Raw genomic sequence first — 18,960 nt, 5'->3', positions numbered from 1 at the left:
GCCAAGGTTAAGGATGCACTCGTGACATGGCCCCAGGAGTCCTGAAGACATGTGCCCAGGGTGATTGGGGCACAGCTTGGTATTTTACATTTTAGGAAGACACAATCAATATACATAAGACGTACATTGGTTTGGTCCAGAAAGGCAAGACAACTTGAAGTGTGGTGGGGGCTTCCAGGTCACAGGTAGATAAAGGACAAATGGTTGCATTCTTTTGAGTTTCTGATGAGCCTTCATTGAATACAGCAATTTACAGGAATAGTCACTTAGGCCTTAGTCTGGGTTAGTGAAACAATAGGCCGAAGGCAGCAGTCAGATATGCATTTGTCTTATGTGAACAGAGGAATGACTTTGAGTTCTGTCTGTCCTTTGTCCACAGGGAATTTTCTTGTGGGCAAATTGTAAGGGAGGTGTATAGCTTTTTTATCTTTGTAGCTATCTTATTGAGGAGTAGAATGGGAGGCAGGTTTGCCCTATGCAGTTCCCAGCTTGACTTTTCCCTTTGGTTTAGTGATTTGGGGGTCCTGAGATCTATTTTCCTTTCACATGCCTATAGGTTCAAGTAGCCATGACATTTCATGAGCATTAGCATAAAGCTGGGCGACTGAATAGAATTTTGTTTCTCTTATCAATTTATAATTTTCCCCAGGGCTACCTTCAATCTAGGAAAAATTTAACTCCCCAATGATGTCAAAGACAGCATATTCCAGAGATTAATTAACGAGTCACCCAGAGATCGAAGTGCTATTATGCTGACATGTCCAAGGGCTAATCGGTTCTGATGATGTAATTTGCAGTAGTGCTTGATGTATATTAGCCTGATGGGTGACAGCTGCTCTGGGCCCAGATGATTAAAGTGTGAAGCACGAGGGTGGGGTGGAGGGTCGTCAGGGTGTGGTGAGTGCTTTCAAATGGAGAGAGAGATTTTTTTATAGAGCCAGAGTGAATACAGCCTGGTTATGCTGGTTACCTCACCTACCACCTGGAAAGCCTGTTTAATCATCTCTTTATCTACACAGACTTTATCAGGCCTAACATAATCTCCACTCCCGCCTCCCCTCAGCCAAGACCGCCCCAGGCAACACTGGCTGATGCTCTCTTCCCCAAACTACTGTGGAAGGGAGCATTACACACTTTAGCACCTATTTCTTCAACAGTTATTTCAGGAATGTGTACCATGTTCTCCAACTTAAGGATAAGCTACTTAAGAACATCATTTTTTTCTATGTTCTCCACAGCATGGGGGATAAGCATAAAATTTCAATAAAAAAAAAACTGGAGTAAAATTTTGATAATTATTCAAGCAGAGAGATGGTTACACGTGGGTCTATTCTACTTTCTTTCTACTTTTGTGTGTGTTTGAAAATTCCCTTGATAGCAGGGCTGGCAGATTTAGCCAATCAAAATGCAGGATGTTCAGCTGCATTTGAATTTCAGGTAAACAATGAATAGTTTCTTCTTACTAAACACTTCTATTATATTTTATTATAATTACTTATTTATGCCTATTTGATGTTATCATTTATTTATAACAGTATTATTCATATCTAACATTACATTACTATTATAGTATGTTTTTATATTATTAATATTTTATGGTTCCATGAGATATACTAAAAAGCTATTTGTTGTTCATCTGAAATGTGAATTTAACTAGGTGTTCTGTATTTTATCTGGCAACCTAACTTGCTAAAACTTAAGAACATAATTGGTGATTAATCAATGGGCTGAAAGAAAGTAGATGGTAGAAACACTGCAGTGCCTCTTAGAGTGAGATCTGGTGTCACTTGCATTAGTATCTTCTATGGAACCTGTTAAAAAGGAAGCCTCCAGTGGCCTCCTGTCCCGATTCTGGAGCCACCAAATCAGGTTATTTCTGCTGGTGGGACTCTGCATTTGCAGTAAGAGCCCCAGGTGGTTCTGATGCTGTTGCTAGCCAACCTGATGCCTTTGATGTTTCTAGTTTTTCTGATGTGATCTTTTATTTCCTTGCAACTTGTTTCCTTGGCCTTGTTTCAGCAACTTCTACTCCATTTTTATGTCAGGGACAGGACCTAAGAGATGTTAATATTCCTACCCAATGACTCGCTAAATATTACAAATCAAATATAGTCACATAGTCACAAATCTTCTAGCAGCATTTTTTAGTTGAGCTACTCCTTAGAATGCATCCAGTGGCCCAGCATCTTAACTACTGATGTATATTCTATTCATATATATTCATTTTGTTGTTGTTGTTTTGTTTTTTAAGAGACAAGGTCTTACTCTATCACCCAGGCTGGAGTGCAGTGGTGCGATCATAGCTCACTATACCCCTGACTGGCTAGGCTCAAGAGATCCTCCCACCTCAGTCTGCCCAGCAGATGGGAGTACAGGTGTGTGCCACTATGCCTAGCTAATTTTTCAATTTTTTTTAGGGATGAAGTCTCACTGTGTTGCTCAGGCTTGTCTTTAAGTCCTGGCCTCAAGTGATCCTCCCGCCTTGGCCTCCCAAAGTGTTACGATTACAGTAATGAGCCATCATACCCAGCCACATATATTCATTGTTATTGATAAATTATAATTGACAGAATCGCAGCTCCCTGTAGTGTATTTTAAGGACAGGGCTTATGGACAGATGCTGTAGAGTGACCAAACATTCTTGGGTGCTTGGGACTGTTCAGTTTTAGCGCTGATGTTCTCATGCCCTAGGCTGTTCCTCAGTCCTGGTTGCTCCTGGTCATCCTACCTGTAGGTCAGGTTCCCCACTCTCAGACTCTGAGGATCCCCTGTAGGGGAATACTAGCAAACGCTTTCAGGAGCTGAGCCCTGACTGGGTGAAAGAAGCAGGATTGAGTAGAGGGAAAAGGGGCTTTTACCAGCTGCTTTCAAGGTAGGGTGAACTCATCCAAAATTATGCCCTGCCCTCAGGGACAGTAACCAGTTGACACATCCCCAGACCTTAGTGCATGACATTTCTGATTAACTATCCCAGCTCTAGAACTTTCTGTGGGATCAGCTGAGGCCTCTATTGTAACTGCCCTTCAATTCAACTTGTCCTGTGCAATCCTGCTTTCCTCATGCCCTCAGGGCTCAGCTCCTGAAAGCATTTTCTAATATTCCCTATCAGGCAAATCTCAGAGTCTGACAGCCCAGAGGAACCTGACCTACAACAGCAGGCACAAGGGTAAAGTGGTCCTAGGAAGCAGTGCCTAATGTAGGATTTTGAAGCTGGGTCGCTGCTGACTGGCTGGTGATGAGAACCCTTCCCTAGTGGTAGATGGAGTTCCTGGTGGGGCAAAACTTTCACCAGTGGTAAACTGGAATGGGTTGTAGGCCCATCCAGAGGTTTGGGGAAAGTAGTAATTAAAGGACAATAAAATGGCATGGTTGTTACTGGCCACTCTCAATGCATTGGAGAGAGACGATGAAAGGTTGCGGGTGATTAATCACCAATTTCAGGCTGAATGTAAAAACCAGAAGATCTCTTGACAGCACAAGAGACTCTCATCTCCTGCAGTCAGAGTTTGGACCTCCTGAAGATGAGACCCAGAACTTAAATTAGAAAGCCACAGCTGGGCGCTGGGGCTCATGCCTGTAATCCTAGCACTTTGGGAGACGGAGGAGGGAGTATTGCTTGAGCTCAGGAGTTCCAGAACAGCCTGGGCAACGTGGCGAAACCCTCTCTCTATAAAAAACACAAAAATTAGCTGGGCATGATTGTGCGTGACTGTAGTCCCAGCTGCTTGGGAGGGTGAGGTGGGAGGATTGCTTGGGCCTCAGGAGGCTGAGGCTGCAATGATCCGTGATCGTGCCACTTCACTCCAGCCTGGGTGACAGAGTGAGACCGTCTCAAAAACAAAACCAACCAACCAAAAAAACAAAAGTCGCAGAGCTCCAGTGAAGGCAGAATTCTCAATGTTAGTGAGCTGTCTATGTCAAAGTCACAATCCTAGTTGGTAGGGAGTGGGATCCTGAGATTTGGGGTGAGGACATCTGGGCAAGTGTCCTTGTAAATTTTGACTTCCCAGATTTCCTCTGAATTCTCTGCGCCTGCAGAAGGGGCCCATTCTCCTGGTTGGTTAAAGATTAACACTCCCTACTTTTGAAGTCAATACAGAGATTTTTGCCTTGCAAGAAAACAGCTTCTTTCCCCACAGAATCTCAACGTCTCCCTTCATCCTGCCACCAAACCAGTAATGAGGGTGAGGTTACAACATAATTGAGGAGCCTGCTCAGGGAGAAAAGAGACCATTCCTCAAAGGAGCTGCAGGACCTGGACAACACATGTTGTCAGAAGCTGGAAGAGTACATAGGGATCCTGTTAAATTCAGTTTAGCCTAAAGCTGCCTCTTCTCATATTTTAAGTTCAGCCTAAAGGTTTTTCTGTACATAGTGAATTAACTGTAACCTAACTGGATGTGTAAACAGACTGTAACCTACTCTGTAACAAGTAGCCGAGTCCCAGCCAATCACAGAAACCACACTTCCACCACTCACAGGCAGCCAACTGTTCGAACAGTATTCAAATAAGGCAAACATTGAGCTGTAACCAATCCATCTGTTTCTGTACCTCATTTCCATTTTCTGAACATCACTTTCCTTTTTCTGTCCATAAATCCTCTCTGGTTGGGAGGGGAGGGAGACGGGGTTGGGGACAAGTGGCTGTCTGATTTGCAAATCATTCTTTGCTCAATTAAACTCTGTTAAATTTAATTTGTCTAAAGTTTTTCTTTTAACAATCCCGAGTATGCATAATCGAGGGAGGTAGAGCATACAGTTGGATAAAGAAGAATTCATTGATAAGAGAGCACTTTCCCATGATGTAGGAGTTCACCTCGGCAAGGACCCAGGAAACACTAGCTGTTGCACTGCTAGAATACCTCTTGGGAGTTAGAGAGAACATCACATCAAATTGATCTACTATATCAATGATACCATGTTAATCATACTGGGTGAGCAAGAAGTGCAAGTACATTGGAGGCCTTGATAAGACAGTTGTGCTTCAGAGGCTGGGGCTCTGCCATGTCAGTGAAATGTTTAGGCCACACAGTGCCACATCAGTACAGAGCCTGGGTTACCCTGGGATATCCCCTTCAAAGTAAAGGACAAATGTCTGCATTTCTTGCCTCCACTACTGAAAAGGAAGCGCAATGCCTGGTAGGGTTCTGAAGGCAGCATCTTCCACACTCAGAAATACTGCTTCAGCCCTTTTGCTGGTAACTGGGAAGACGTCCAGCATTGATCCAGGCTTTGAAGCCGGTCCAGGATGTAGTGAGAGCAGCCCTGTCACTTGCAGCCTTGTAGCCAGCAGGCTTATGCATTTGAAGTCATTTGCATTGCCATGTAAACTCCTCCATCGCTCTCCCCAAATCTTTTTCATTGTTGTTTTGAGATGGAATTTTGCTCTTGTTGCCCAGGCTAGAGTGCAGTGGCGCAATCTCGGCTCACCAGAACCTCTGCCTCCTAGGTTCAAGCGATTCTCCTGCCTCAGCCTCTCGAGTAGCTGGGATTATAGGCATGCGCCACCACGCCCGGTTAATTTCGTATTTTTAGTAGAGACAAGGGTTTCTCTACTCAGGCTGGTCTTGAACTCCAGATCTCAGGCCATCCTCCCGCCTCGGCCTCCCACTCCCAAAATCTTTAGTGAAGAGGTACCTCCCATCAAGGGTGGGTGTGAGAGGCGGTGGAGTTTCGCATCCAGATTCATGTGCTGTAAAACAGAGACTAATATGGACGTGTAAACTCCAAGACCATGGATAACTTAAGTACCTCTGGAAATTTTCAGAAAACCAGAGAAACTCAGGCAAGGATGCAATGTGCAGGGAGGCCCCAACTGAAAACTGGTTTACACATCTAAGTCATCACCATACAGATTAAGAAGGTGGGGAGGAGTTGTTGAAAATTGAGAAAAATGAGTTTTTTTCTACAGATTTTTGAATCACTTAAAATTTTATTTTATTTTTTTTTTAGACTTTGATTTTAAGTTCAGGGGTACATGTGCAGGTTTGATATATAGGTAAACTTGTGTCATGGGGGTTTGTTGTACAGATAATTTCATTAGCCGGGTATTAAGCTTAGTACCCATTAGTTATTTTTCCTGATCCTCTCCCTCTTCCCACCCTCCACCCTTCGGTAGACCCCAGTGTGTATTGTTCCCCTCTTTGTGTCCGTGTGTTCTCATCATTTAGCTCCCACTTATAAATCAGCATATGTGGTATTTGGTTTTCTGTTCCTGCATTATTTTGCTAAGGATAATGGCCTCCAGCTCCATGCATGTTCCTGCAAAGGACACGACCTCGTTCTTTTTTATAGCTGCATAATATTCCATGGTGTATAGGTACCACATTTTCTTTATCCAGTCTATCATTAATGGGCATTTAGGTTGATTCCATGTCTTTGCTATTGTGAATAGTGCTGCAACAAACATATGCGTGCATGTGTCTTTATGAGAGAATGATTTATATTCTTTTGGGGATATACCCAGTAATGGGATTGCTGAATTGAAGAGTAGTTTCGTTTTTAGGTCTCTGAGAAATCGCTTTGCACAATGTTGAACTATTAGGTTGGTGCAAAAAGTGATTGTGGTTTTTGCCTAATAATTTACACCTCCACCAACAATGTATAAGTGTTTCTTTTTCTTCGCAACCTCACCAGCATCTGTTATTTTTTGACTTTTTAACAGTACCCATTCTGACTGGTGTGAATTAAATCAAGATGGATTAAAGACTTAACTGTGAAACCCAAAGGTATAAAAGCCCTGGAAAACAACCCAGGCAAAACCATTTTGGACGTAGGAACGGGCAAGGGTTTTACGATGAAGGTGCCAAAAGCAATGACAACAAAAGCAAAAATCGACAAGTGGGATCTAATTAAACTAAAGAGCTTCTGTACAGCAAAAGAAACAATCATCAGAGTAAACAGATAACCTACAGAATGGAAGAAAATTTTTGCAAACTACACATCTGACAAAAGTCAACATCCGGCATCTATAAACTTAAACAAATTCATAAGAGTAAAACAAAGAACCCCATTAAAGAGTGGGCAGGTACATGAACAGACACCTTTTAAAAGAAGATATACATGCAGCCAACAAGCATATGAAAAAAAGCTCAACATTACTGATCATTAGAGAAATACAAGTCAAATCCACAATGAGAAAAATGAGTTATAAAAGGCAACAAAGCCAGGTGCAGTGGCTCATGCCTGTAATCCCAGCGCTTCAGGAGGTCAAGGTGAGCGGATCGCTTGAGCCCAGGAGTTTGAGGTTACAGGGAGCTATGATCACATCACTGCACTCCAGCCTGGGCAACAGAGTGAGACCCTGGCTCTAAAATACATACATACATACATACATACATACATACATACATACATACATACACCCATCATACATACGTACAATCCTGTTTGTTTGGCTTTTTCCCCAGATACCAGGTGGCATCACCCTGGTCCTCCTCCTGCTCTGCTCCAGCTCCCTGGAAATCTGTCTGCTGTCGAGGCTGCCAATGGCTGGGCCAAAAGTGCCCAGTGTCTCCTGCAGATGTCTGGGCTAAAGCTGACAGCATGCTCCTCACCACCACAAGGGCAGTGGGGCCACTGTTGAGGCTGCCAGCCCTCACGCCGCCACTGCAGCTGCTGCCCTTTGGGCTCTCAGCACCCTACAGAGAGCCCAGTGAATGCTGCCTACACAGCCTCTCCCCAGGACAGGAGCTGGCTGGGGGATCCCCTTGGTAGTACACACTCGGTTATACTTGGCAGTGGCATATCTAATGATTTGATACCCAGAGGGTATAATTTTAAAACAATCTTTCACATGACAAAATAATTTTCAGTAATAATCATGAAAAAATGAATGGTAGTAATGGTCAGAAATGAAATGCAACAGGAAAATTTTTTTTTAAGCTTTGTATATATAATCATGCCCATAAATAAATAAGGAAAAAAGAAAGATGACAGTGCAAAAAGAAAAACATGAGCAACATTAATAACTCTGAATGATATTAATATTCTTTTTGGCAACATTTTATTGTGCATATTTTCAAACATAAAGTCAGAGAAATTTTACAGCAAACACTTGTATGCCCAGCACCTAGATCTTATCAATAATATTTTCTTATATTTTATCACACAGCTTTATCATGCAGCTATCTATCCATCCCTCTATCCATCTACCAGTCTTATTTTTTAAGTTTTAAACTTTTTACTTTACAATAGTCTTAGTAATGCTAGCACTTTGGGAGGCCGAGGTGGGTACATTGTTTGAGCCTAGGAGTTCGAGACCAGCCTGGGCAACACGGCGAAACCCCATCTCTACCAAAAATACAAAAATTAGCTGGGCATGGTGACGCACTTCTGTAGTCCCAGCTACTCAGTAGGCTGAGGCTGGAGGATCTATTGAGCCCAGCAGGTCGTGGATGCAGTGAGCTGTGATGGCACCACTGTACTCCAGCCTGGGAGGCAGATGGAGACCCTGTCTCAAAAATAAATAAATAAAAATAGTGTTGGCTTTACAGAAAAGTTGCAAAGATAGTACAGAGTTGCCACACATCCTGCATCCAGTTTCCCCTATTAGTAACATCTTACATTAGTATGGCACCATTTGTTAACAACAAATGAGGAAACAACAGCGACACATTTTTATTAATTGAGCTCTCTGCTTTGATCAGATTTATTAATATCCTTTTTCTGTTCCGGTATCCCGTTCAGGATATCACAGTCCATTTAGTTGTCATGGCTTATTTTTTTTTTAAGATGGAGTCTAGCTCTGCTGCCCAGGCTGGAGTGCAGTGGTGCGATCTTGGCTCGCTGCAGCCTCCGCCTCCCAGGTTCAAGCGATTCTCCTGCCTCAGCCTCCTGAGTAGGTGGGATTATAGGTGCCTGCCACCACGTGTGGCTAATTTTTTTTTGTATTTTTAGTAGAGATGGGGTTTAACCATGTTAGCCAGGATGGTCTCAATCTCCTGACCTCATGATCTGCCCACCTCGACCTCCCAAAGTGCTGGGATTACAGGCGTGAGCCACTGCACCCGACCTGTCATGGCTTCTTAAGGCGCCTCTGGGCTGAGACAACTTCTCAGACTTTCCTTCTTCCTAGACTATCCTTGATGACCTTGACAGTTTTTAGGAGGGAGTGTTGGTCAGGTATTTTGTAGAATGTCCCTTAATTTGGATTCATTTTCTCCTGGTGAGCCTGGTGTTAGGTGTTTGGGAAGAAGACCATAGAAACTAAGTACATTCTCAACACATCATATCAAAAATACAGGCTATCAACGTAACTTATCACTGATGGTGTTAACCTTGGCTGCCTGGAGAAGATGGTGTTTGTCAGGTTTCTTCATTGCCAAGTTGCTTCTCCCCTCCTTTCTTTATTGCGCTCTTCAGAAACAAGTCACTAAGTGCCGTCCACACTTAACACGGGGTAGGGAGTTACCCTCTGCCTCATTGCAGGGCGATCATCTACATAAATTATTTGGGTTTCTTTTGTATGGGAGAGAGTTGTCTCTTTTCACCCATTTACTTATTTATTCAATAATTTATGCATATTAGTATGGGCTGGTGATTATTTATTTTATATTTTGGATTATAACCTAATATTTTTTTTTTGCCCCAATTTTTCCAGCTTTGGCCACTGGAAGCTGTTCCACTTGGCTTCTGTGTTCCTTTGAAATATCTCCATGGTTTTATTTTTTGAGCATTTCCTTACTTTCCAGCAGTAGAAGATGTGCCAGCGTCATCTGGTATACTCTCTGACCCAGTCTTAGAACCAGCCATTTCTCCAAGAAGTCCTGGCTCCTTTTGTTAGGAAATGGCAAAAGAAATCAAGATATGGGCATGAGATGTGTGTGTTGCTACTGGAGTATTGCTGTTTCTAGGCCCTCTCAGTGGATAGGGATAAGAAATATATGACTGTATACTAACCTGTATATATACCCATATTCATCATTATTTCTATATCTATCCATTAATATCTATATTAATCTAAACATGAGTTCGTATTTATGTTTCTGGTTCTAATCCACAACCACACATGACATTAGAGCCTCTTCCTCTTGTTTATCTGCGGCCTACCTCCCTGACAGTGAGCATGTACCAGCCATTTACTTATTTGTTCAGTCCCTGAATACATGTACAGCAGTCTCAGAATTGTTAACTGGTACCCCTTGAGAAACGCCTTTACCCACTAGAGTATAGTGCTAAGTACAGTTCCTTTTGTCTTCAGTTTTCCAGTTTCCATTATTTCCACATTTATAGAATACCAATCCTCTTCAGTGCGGTTATGTTATAAATGTGCAATATAGTTAGGCTCTTTTGTCATTGCCTGTATTTCATCCTGGGATCCCCCAACCTCCTAGTTGATTTTGTAAAATTTTGCAGACATTAAGATTCACTGTTAGTTTTGTAAAGTTCTATGGTTTTCCACAAACGATAGTATCATGCATCCACCCCTACAGTAGCATATGGAATAGATGCCCCCCAAGATCCCTTGTTCTTCACATAGTCAACATTCTTCTCTCCCAAACCTCAGCAATGATTGGCTGATTTGTTTCTGTCTCTATAAGTTCTGCCTTTTCCAGCATATAAATTTTTCCAGGATGTAGCCTTATCATTCTAGCTTCTTTCACTCAGCAACATGCATTTAATATTTGTCCATGCTGTATGAATGAATAGCTTGTTCCTTTTGAAAAAGGGAAAATATGCCAATGTTAGTTCTATCTCAGTGATAAATAGTAATATTTTATGACTTAACTTTTGCAAATTAGGTAATGACCTCATCAAAATTGATCTTTGTTTCTTCATATTCAAAAGACAGTACATTATCAACCAGATTTGATAATCTATATTTACTCATAGTTGATCAAGAACACTTTTTTATTAATTTTCACTTTGAAAAGCTCTTTCACATAAGATAGCAGATGTGCAAAGTTTACAGAAGAGGTATAATCTTAGTGCTGCTACAAAGGAAAAGATGTTCAATCTCACTGTGAGATAAATGCAGATCAGAATTGTGCAATAATATTTGTACTTCTCAGATTGGCAAAGATCAAAGAGTTTGATGACATAATGTGTGAGTGAGGAGGTGGGAAAGCTGGAACTCTAACACATTTGCAAGTGGAAGTGTAAATTGGAATATACTTTAAAATTATGGCAATAGCTATCAAAATTACAAATGCACATCCCTTTGCTTCCACATTCTGTATATAGGAATTTTTTCTATAGAGGTGTTTTCATATTTGTGAAATGAGGTATGTAAAAGATTATTTATTGCAGCATTGTTTGTAAGGGCCTATGGTTAGAAACAATGAAAATGTTCATCAATAAAGGGCAGAATAAACAAATAAAATTAGTTAAATTAAATTGTGGCCAGGCACAGTGGCTCACGCCTGTAATCTCAGCACTTTGGGAGGCCGAGGCAGGCAGATCACCTGAGGTCAGGAGTTCAAGGCCAGCCTGGCAAACATGGTGAAACCCCATCTCTACTAAAAAAATACAAAAATTAGCCAGGCGTGGTGGTGGGCACCTGTAATCCCAGCTACTCGGGGGCTGAGGTGGGAGAATCACTTGAACCCAGGAGGTGGAGGTTGCAGTGAGCCAAGATCGTGCCATTGCACTCCAGCCTGGGCAACAAGAGACTCCATTTCAAAAATAAAAATAAAAATAATTAATTAATTAATTAAATTGTATACCATCACAAAAAGATGACATGAAAAGATCTTCCAGACACGTTAAGTGAAGATTGCGAGGTGTTGAACGTGTGTACAGTATACTTCCATTTGTTTACAAAATATTCATTTGCATATGCAAAAATGATTTTTTGGGGAACAGTTAAGAAATGTATAATGGTGCTTGACTTTGCCAGAGCAGGTAGACAACCTAGGGTTGAAGGAGGTCTACTTTTCATTGTATACCCTTTTGTGTATACATCCTTGTGTGCACCATGTTAATGTACATGTGACTGCAATGTAAATAAATGAAATTTAAATTTTAAATTACTCTTTGAGAGTATAGACTAACTGCAGAGAGTAGGAGAGGGATGAGAGCCCCATATATCTGGATTTAGCAACATCCTGCCTACAGGACAAAAGGACTAAGCATTGAATACAGCAAGGTGAAAGGTGGTCAATATCCCAATGATCCTTTGGTCAGGTACGGAAATATCTATGCTTAAGGATCAAACATGTGTGCAAGGACTGCAACATACAGATAAATATGGTTTTTTTTTTTTTTTTTTTTGAGACGAAGTTTTGTTCTTGTTGCCCAGGCTGGAGTGCAATGGCACGATCTCGGCTCACCACAACCTCTGCCTCCTGGGTTCAAGTGATTCTCCTGCCTCAGCCTCCTGAGTAGCTGGGATTACAGGTGCACAACCCCACACCTGGCTAATTTTGTATTTTTAGTAGAGACGGGGTTTCTCTATGTTGGTCAGGTCAGGCTGGTCTCAAACTCCCGACCTCAGGTGATCTGCCCACCTCGGGCTCCCAAAATGCTGGGATTACAGGCATGAGCTACTGTGCCCGGCCGATATGTTTTTTTAAACAGATAAGAGAAAAAGTTCTAACAAGGTAAGGGAAATATTTATATTATGGATTCAGGCCTAGGAGTCACCCCAGGTAGTCTGTCTCCTTCCATCTACCTATGTATGAACCATCATATCCTATCTATGTAGCCACCAAAAAATATCACAAATATCTAGACTTTCCTCTACCAGTTCCCTAGGCCAAGCCACCACCAGCCTAGCTTTGCATTCCCTAACCCTTCCGTTCTAAATTAGAATTCCTAGTAGCCTTTATTCTCTTTCACAACATCTTTTATTTTATTTTTCTTCGTAACTCTTATCCACATACAAGAAGTTTAATGTCATACCTATTTAATTAATGTCTATTCCTCAGCTGGAATATAAACTCCATGAGGTCAGAGACTGTGTCTGTTTTGCTAGTTACTATATTTCCAACTCAAACATTTGTGTTGAATGAATGAATAAACTAGACTATGGAACTCCCTGGAGAAACAGAGCTGTATGTGTAATGGAAATTTTTAAAAATCACATTGAGGAGACTATCAGGAGATAAATTATCAGAAGCAAATTGTGGTCATAGAAGAGCCTAGAAAATATGCTAAGTCTTTTCATCTCTGACCTCCACAGATTTGCCACACATTGAGAACTGTCAGCTTAGGCATTTCACCAATGTGGCACAAGACTTTAGTACTAGCAAGCTGAGCAAGTCTCCTCTCCCTTGGGAACTTGGTTCTCTCAATTCTGCTTTGGGGTAGATGAGCAAAGAACTTCTTATCTGAAGGCATGAAGTCTAAGAAGACTGTATTGTTCTAGCAGCATCTCCCGAGCAAGTCTGTACAGGCTGAGTATGAATCAGGCGGAGTTTATGACAAGGTTTTGCTTCAGGCATTTTCTAAAATCACTCTACAAAAGTTCAGCTCTCATAATTGAACATGACATTGATCTCATGCATTGCTAATGTACATTTTAAAACTCTCAGGGAGTCAGGACCATCATGAGTAAGTCTCCAGTGACTGTGTTACCAGGTTATAATGGTCAGGAGCACTTTGTATATAATTTGCTTCATGTCCCACTGTATTGTAATAATTTATGTGTCTCTCTTTGACCATTGCACTGTACACTCCTCAAGGCTCAAGGGCAGGAATATAATAGGAGCTCAATAAATATTTCTGGTTTTTTGGGGGTTTCGTGAGAAGGAGTCTCACTCTGTAGCCCAGGCTGGAGTGCAGTGGTGTGATCTTGGCTCACTGCAACCTTTGCTTCCTGGTTTTGGAGGCAGCATCTTCCGCACTCAGAAATACTGCTTCAGCCTTTTGCTGGTAACTGGGAAGATGTCCAGCATTGATCCAGGCTTTGAAGCCGGTCCAGGATGTAGTGAGAGCAGCCCCGTCACTTGCGGCCTTGTAGCCAGCAGGCCTATGCATTTGAAGTCATTTGCATTGCCATGTAAACTCCTCCATCGCTCTCCCCAAATCTTTTTTGTTGTTTTGAGACGGAGTTTTGCTCTTGTTGCCCAGGCTAGAGTGCAGTGGCGCAATCTTGGCTCACCGGAACTTCTGCCTCCTAGGTTCAAGCGACTCTCCTGCCTCAGCCTCCCAAGTAGCTGGGATTACAGGCACCTGCCATCATGCCCAGCTAATTTTTGTATTTTTAGTAGAGACGGGATTTCACCATGTTGGCCAGGCTAGTCTGAAACTCCTGACCTCAGGTGATCTGCCCGCCTCAGTCTCCCAAAGTACTAGCACTACAGGCATGAGCCACCGTGCCCGGTCAATAAATATTTCTTGAATGAACAATCTGAATACAGTATGTGGATTTGACTTTTGAAGGAAGGGAGTTTATATAGAGACAGTTATATTCAATCCACCACTTATTAGATCTGTAAACCAGAACAGATAATTTAATCTCTCTTTATTTTCCCCCTTTTTGAAAAATTATGAAGTATTTAAATATATACACAAATATAAAGAACGGTAAAATTAACATTTATCTGCTACCTAGCTTTATATTATTTTGTCAAATATGGCTGAGAGAATGCCATGTGTTCATCAAATCTTGTTTCATTTTTCTCTTTCTGGGCACACAAAAAGATTGCATTTCTCATCCTCCTCTGCAGCCAGATGGGTATCATGAGCCTAGTTCTGCCAATGGACTGTAAGCAGATGTGCTATGTGTTACTTCCAGGGTAAGCATAGAAGAATGACTGAGTTCTGTGTTCTCTTTCCCTGCTGCAGTGATCCTGGAAACCACGTTTGAAAATAGTGTTATCAGAAGACCCTGGAGCCTCCATCAGTCTATACCCCTGAATATCCGTATGGATCAGTGTATGAGAATCGCCTTTGTGCTACGTCTTTATCAATGCTGAGTTTTCCCAGCTTTAAAAACTTTTCTGACAGTTTGATGATGTGAAATCATTGTTTTAATTTGTGTTTTGCTGATCCTGAATGATGCCGAACACCTTTCCAAATGCTTGTCATTTGGGTTTTTCTGTGAGTGCCTGTTTGTATCCTTTGCCCATGGTGGATGGAGGAGTTCATTATTCTAGTGTTCTGTGGGATGATTTTATATATTTTGGAAACCAATCTCGTATCAGTTGCATTCATTGCAAATACTTTCTCCAAGTGTGCAGCTTATCTTTTTACTTTGTTTAAAGTATTTTTGTTGTACAGAAATTTAAATTTACCAGTCTTCTTATGCTTTGTGTAAGAATTTTTTCCTATCCCAAAGTTCTAAATATATTTTTCTGTACTCCCTTTTGAAAAAATTTTTCCTTCTACAGTGATGTGAATTTGAAAGTTTTAAAGACTTGATTTTCATTTGTAAGTCTTTAATCTACCTGTACAGTAATAGTTTGTGTGTGTGTGTGTGTGTGTATGTGTGTGTGATGTAATGTAAGAACATATTTTTTTCCATAAAATAGCCAATTTCTCAAGGCCATTTATTGACTAGTTCATCATTTCCATTGATGACAATACAACTTTGCCATATATCAAGTTTCCATTGATGCACAGGTCTGTTTATAGTCTCTTTAACCAGTTTGACTGGTTTATTCATCTGTCCCTGGGCCAAGGCCATGTTGTCTTAATTGCTATAATTTTATAATAAGTTTTGATATGTGGAATGTAAGTATCCCTCCATTTTGATCTTCATTATTGTCTCATCTTTTGTTGACCCTAAGTATTTCAATATGAACTTTAGGATGAGCTTGTCAAATTCTACAAATAACTAAGTTGGGATTTTGGTTGAAATTGTATTTGCATCCTGTTGTTACTGTGGTTGAGAATAATTTTTTTTTTTACTATTACATTTTTTAGCTAATACTAATGATGCATAGAAATGCTGTTGATTCTCATACATTGATTTTGTATCCAGAAATCTTGTGCCCTCATATTAATTCTGTACGTAGAGTCCTTGGAATTTGTCCACAATGTATATTCTTTAATAAGAGTAACTTAGGTAATACATTTTCAGTTCTTATGTTCCTCTTATACAGTATTGAATAAAAGTGGTGAATCTTATTGAATCTTATTCTTATTTTAATAAAAATGTTCTTACAGTTTCACCATTAGGAATTTTGTTTGCTCTATGGGTATACTTAAGCTAAGGAAATACATTCAAATTTTTTATGCCTCAGTCTCTTTACCTGTAATATGTAGATATCACTATCTATTTTATTTATTTTTCCAGTCTATTGTGAGAATTAAATAAGGTATCATACAGGAAAGATCACTGGAAATAGTGAAGTACTATATTCAAATGTCAGTTAGTGTGTCTATATTGTTTGTTCACGTTTGTGTCCCGGTACCTAAAACATTTTCTGGAACCTAATTGGTGCTCAATAAATATGTGTTGGATAATTGTGGAAAGCAGTATTAATATTAAACAGATGTTTCATGCAAAGTATTATTTCCTTACATCTTAACAGGGATGGCAACACTGAGATATTCATGCTGGTATTCCCTGCATTGCCTGCTAGTGGTAAAAAATCACTGAATTATCTCAGAACTCTTCTTCTGAGCTCGGACTGTCAACCTCAGAATCCATTTCAACTTAGTGTTCTAGGCAGCTATTTCCAATCTATTATAATTGGAATATGAAAAGAAACTTATTTACTTATTTACCAGTTTACTACTGGTTTGGTACCAAGCCAATAACATTTAATCTCTACTCAATTGGGCATATGGTACTGTTATGAAAGAGAAATTTAGGAATCAAGGGTTTCTCATTCCCAAAAGTAAACATCCACAGGAGGGCTACATAATCACCAGCATTTAGGAAAGCTCAGTCTGTTTAATTGGGTTATTCTTCTTGTGTATTTCTCCATAAATTGAAAACACAATGATATCTGTTAAGCAAAAAGGCAACATCAAGCCTATGAAAATATTCCCTCCTTATTAGTAAAGTGCTTTGTTCCTACGTTTATCTTTGTTATTATATTGCAGGCTGGAAATGAGAACTGTGAGCATCATTTTAATAAGTGGATTAAAGGTCTTTATTTCTAAAAATTTTTCCACGAACCTTGCTGAGTCTTCTATTTCTGACAGCTAGAAGTAGAGGTGAATCATGTCATCCCCTTATAAACAAGAACAAACAGGCACTAAATTTACAGAGTAATTGTAAAGCACGGCATTTTATGTTGTAAATTTATGTTGCTTCTCACAGCCTATTTGCTATTTTCACATCTTTTCAGGTTATTAATTTATCATTTCCTGTAAAAAGGGACATAACTGAATTTGTCTTCCCAAGCATTTCTACCTTCTTTCCCACATACCAAAAACCCCTGTCAATTTTTGCCCTAGAATATACAAAATTTAGAGATTAAAGATATAAATGCGGCCGGGCGCGGTGGCTCACGCTTGTAATCCCAGCACTTTGGGAGGCCGAGGCGGGCGGATCACGAGGTCAGGAAATCGAGACCACGGTGAAACCCCGTCTCTACTAAAAACACAAAAAATTAGCCGGGCGTGGTGGCGGGCGCCTGTAGTCCCAGCTACTCGGAGAGGCTGAGGCAGGAGAATGGCGTGAACCCGGGAGGCGGAGCTTGCAGTGAGCCGAGATCGCGCCACTGCACTCCAGCCTGGGTGACAGAGCGAGACTCCGTCTCAAAAAAAAAAAAAAAAAAAAAGATATAAATGTAAGGCCCATGTCACTGGAAGGACTTGTTCATTTATTGAGAGCTGGCTGATTGTTTCATTAAGTAATATCTCATATAAAAACACAAATATCTAATGTCTGAAAAGATTATGGGTGTCCCTGTGGCTCTTGATACTGTCATTGCCCCCTCCGGCTCCTGGGAGGTGGATGAGCTCCAGCGCGGCACCCGCATTGCTGGGCTTTTAGGAAATGTGTCTTAATTTTAAAACAACTCAGATGCTATATTCTTCAACAACCAACTTTGCCAAGATCAAGCCTTGAGACTCTTATAAAAGATTAAAATTTCAAAGCTAGTACTTTTCAGTGAAGGGCACACATCATGATTTTGTTCTAATCTGCAAACACCTGACAGGCTCAAGAAGCAAACATGGCCAGGAACCAGAAATCCAAATACTGCGAAGTCATTGTTGCTTTTCAATTTTGATTCAGCCTGTTCAAAAGCTATTAAGTAATGAAATGTACATGATATAATGCTATAAGAAAAATGGAGTTTACAAAACCGTATGAGATATATAAGATAGATGTATAAGATATATGCATAACTTATATGGCATTATATATAAAATATTAAGTTAGCTGAGGTCTCTAAGCCTCAATTTCCTCTCCCGTAAAGAAGGTAATCATATCTATCTCATAGAGTCATGATATTAAATGAGATAATCCATGCGAAGTACACAGTATAGTGCCTGGAAGATATATAATAATATATAGTCTATATTTTATTACCAATATTTTAGAACAAAGGCTAGATGGATATATACCTAAATCCTAAAAATGGTTATTTTGGGGTTGTGGAATTGCAGGTGGGTGCTATTTTCTTTGCTTTGACAGTATTTCTAAAATTTCTCTCATGAGTCAATATTACTTTTTTTTAATAAGAAAATTCAGAAGTTAGCCTCCTTTGACCAAAAGTACTCAGGTGGCTCTCACCCGCTGAATGATGAGGGGTAGAAATGGGATGAGCAGTGTTAATGACATCTGTAGAGTTTCCTGTGACAGATCATTAGAAAGGCCCCCGGTGAATCCCACTTTTCTAGTTCATATCCTTTTGCTATGTGGCTTTGCTGCTCTTCCCGTCAATAAATGGAGTCTAATTTTCCACCTTTGAATCTGGGCTTGCTTTGTGACTTGCTTTGTCTAATGAAGAAATGTCTGACAAAAATGATGCTGTGTGAATTCCAGAACCTGGTTTTTAAGAGGTGTGGCAGTTTCCACCTTCACCATCTTGAAATCCTGAGACTTTCTCTGCTGTGAGAAGCCTTGTTTAGTTTATAGGAAGGATTGCTGATGGGCCGCAACAAACAGCAAGC

Source organism: Hylobates moloch, unplaced genomic scaffold (genome assembly GCF_009828535.3).
Source record: "Hylobates moloch isolate HMO894 unplaced genomic scaffold, HMol_V3 SCAFFOLD_3, whole genome shotgun sequence".
NCBI classification, from domain to species: Eukaryota; Metazoa; Chordata; class Mammalia; order Primates; family Hylobatidae; genus Hylobates; species Hylobates moloch.
The sequence above is the reverse complement of the archived record's forward strand: the minus strand, read 5'-3'. Positions refer to the sequence as shown.